We start from the raw sequence: 3642 nt of genomic DNA, 5'->3' as shown, positions 1-3642 counted from the left end.
CACACACACACATATATATATATATATATATATATATATACAGTATAATTGTCATTACTATTTTTTAAATAAATAAATAAATGCAAGGTTCAAATCCCGGTTCGGGGGCCTTTCTGGGTGTAATTTGTATGTTCTCTCCATGCATGTGTGGGTTTTCTCTGGGTACTCTGGTTTCCTCCCACAGATCAAAAACATGCATGATTGGTAACTCTAAATTGTCTCTAGGTGTGAGTGAGAGAGTGAATGGTTGTTTGTCTCGTTTGTCTCTATGTGGCCCTGTGATGGACTGAAGACCCGTCCAGGGTGTACCCCGCCTCTCGCACAGTCATGGCTGGATATGGGCACCAGTGACCCCCATGAACCAAAAGGAAGAAGTGGGTAAAGATAATGGATTGATGGATGGATAAATGCAAGGGCTTCAGTTGTGAGGTTTGAAAAATGGTAGGTTACTTACTTGTGAAGGAGATACTCTCATGATTGATGTCTGTCTCTGGTCAGTCAGTCTGCTGACATCAACTCTTCAGCCCATCTCAGATGATTAGGTCCTAAGAAGCAGCTGAAAATGGGTGGGACCGTCCAATGGAAAGACTACGCACCGAGTAGGGCCGAGTCGAGCCAAAGGAAAAGGACACAGGTTTGTGTTAGAGTGTGAATAGTTGCTTGTCTCGCTTGTCTCTGTAGTCCTGTGATGAACTTGAACCTGTCCATGGTGTTGCCTGCCTTGTGCACAGTGACCACTGAATATAAGTGCCTGTGCATAAAAATAGATAATAGTTAAAGTTTAGACAAAACTTTAAATACAATCAGCACCTAAACAAAGCCATTGAACTCAGCTTTAGTAATTAAAATTGTTCAAAGGTGTAGTATGTTAATAAAGCTATCTTTTTACTCCTTCTGGAACACCCAGGCCAGAGAAGTGACTGGGACATTAAAATTTGTTAATTTTCTAGACTCTAAGGCAACATTTTTGGCTGAAACAGTGAATTACATGTGCTATCCTGCTCCAATATTGATGACATAAATGCCTTTGGGCAAAGCACTTAACCCTAAAATGCGATCTAGATGCTCGGCTTTCGCACATCCTCAACTTACAGACAATTTAAAAGAAGGCGTTTAAATCCTAAGCATGTACATTTATTTTTTAACAACAACAAAAAAAATCATGGGCCAATAGAGTGTCCTCATTTCCTCTGTTATTTTTTAACTTCTTATTCACCTCTCATGCTTTGAGATCCTCTTTGCACCTACTGTTCACCAGTTGATCTCATTCATGCATGGATGAAAGGAAGAACAGGTAAAATGAACACATGAACGATTAGCTGGGGGAGAAAAACTGCAGGCCTGCAAGTTCTTCTCACATAGATTTGACACGGTGAATGACTGATGAGCAGAAACAAACCACAAACACGAGTAAACACGACAGTGGAAGCATATGCGAGTGTGTGCAGCTCACTATGCTAGCGCTCATAGAGCTGGACTTTAACGGTCGCTCCATATATTATTTAAAAAGCAGAGGAAAACGATAAAACACAGGAGCTTTGCTTGTTTAGGAGACATCTTGTTATTCTTTGATGAGGCTGTTTTATATTGATGACCCTACTGTTAGTCAGTGATTTGTAGCAACACGAAAACAACTTCCTGTTTAGGGAATTAAACTATGACTTTTTGATACTTTAGGTTACTTTAAAGAAGCAGTAGTTAGAATTTAGTGGCATTTAACAGATGGAGGGCTACCTACATATACTCTCCATTTCTCCATCCAACTGTTAGTCATTCTCTGAAGATTATTTTCCCTTCATTGTTCTTTGTTGAGATTGACTTGAAATGAAAAGTAAGAGGGTTCACCTCAGAGGATGATAGACAGTAACACACAGGAAGATCAACACGTCCACTGACAGGCCTTTCAAGGCAGAACCAAACCCATGGAAAAGAAGATGGTGATCCAATGTGAGGGTGCAAAAGCCAGTCTGACTTCCAACAACAACATGGAAAATGGATTTTTCTGTCCATTAATTCCTTCTGTTACTCAGTCAACATTTCCTACATTATATACATTCAGAGTACAAATTATTATCACTGCACACGAGGGCTGGGGGATATCTTGATATTTTAAAAATATCTAGATATACATCGTATATCGCGATTTATCTTAAAAATATTGAGATATTAATTTTGGTCCATATCGCCCAGCCCTACTTCACATATAAGATTTCTAATCATAAATTTACATTGTTGAAAGTTCAAAGCTCCCCTAGACTACTGTTCTTGATTTTTACAGCCAGATAAAAAAGAACACAAAATTGATTTCTGGTATGAAAAGCAACTATCGTAGCTTGTTCTCCATCTATTTAGCACACGTCAGGTGGGGTACCACATTCTTTCAGCTGCTCCCTTCTTCAGGGGTCACCACAGCAAGCAAACACAAATGAAAGATTTGGCCTTTTTTTTTTTTTTTTTACTCCAAATGCCTTTCCTGATGCAACCTGGACTCAAACCCACAACCTCAAGATTACAAGACCGCAGCATTGACCACCAAGTTACTGTAGCCCCAAAGGTGGGGTCCCATATATGACATAAAACAGTGTTCCTGTCATGTCTGTCTGTCAGAGAAGCTCACAAGGCTTTTAGAGTAACAAATCCCGCCTAAGGTGTTGGTGAAGGCTCGTCCACTTCTCTAAATGAGTTTCATTTACAACAAGGACTCTTAATTAGTACCTTTTATAATAAAACTTTAGTATCTGGAGCAACTGAATAATGAATAATCTTCAGGTCCTGTGATGGGTTTTCTGGTAAAAGCTCTCTGGGAGTCACATTTTGGATGAAAAATATAATTTCATATAAATATGTTTTCATATCGGGCAGCATGGTGGCACAACTGGTAGAGCTGCTGCCTCTCAGCGAGCAGGTCCTTGGTTCAAACCCCAGTCCAGGGGCCTTTCTGGGTGGAGTTTGCATGTTCACTCCGTGCATGCGTGGGTTTTCTCTGGGTACACCAGTTTCCTCCCACAGCCCAAAAACATGCATGTTAGGCTGATTGGTAACTCTAAATTATCCCTAGGTGTGAGTGAGAGAGTGAATGGTTGTTTGTCTCGTTTGTCTCTATGTGGCCCTGTGATGGACTTGCAACCCGTCCAGGGTGTACCCCACCCCTCGCACAGCGATTGCTGGACTTGGGCACCGGCGACCCCTGTGACCCAAAATGGAATAAGCGGGTAAAGATAATGGATGGATGTTTTCATATCATATACCATATAATAAATTGCTACCTTGAGGGGTCAATGAAAGTGCTATGTATTGTCATCATTATATGTTCTCATACAGTGATGAGATTTGTGATTTAACCCAATGCACATGAGATTCACCTGAGCAGAGTAGCAGGCAGCTACACTAGGTAAGCTGCCCAAAGAGCAGGTAAGAAATATGCTGCTTAACTATACGTTAATAGTTCTAGAATTGTGCCGCTCAAGGTGGCTGCATGTTGGAACAGCTCTGTTACTTTCATTCCGAAATTTAGCTTTTGGAAACTTTAATTCCTCTTTTTCTGGATGTAAATCACATTTTTTGGATGATTGTTTCCTCTGGTATTGGATGCTGTGCAGCTCGAAGGATTTTTACTGAAACTTTTTCAGTTTTGGACATTTG

The sequence above is a fragment of the Nematolebias whitei genome, chromosome 5 (assembly GCF_014905685.2).
Source record: "Nematolebias whitei isolate Nwh7 chromosome 5, NemWhi1, whole genome shotgun sequence".
Taxonomy (NCBI): Eukaryota; Metazoa; Chordata; class Actinopteri; order Cyprinodontiformes; family Rivulidae; genus Nematolebias; species Nematolebias whitei.
This window is presented reverse-complemented; position numbering follows the sequence as displayed.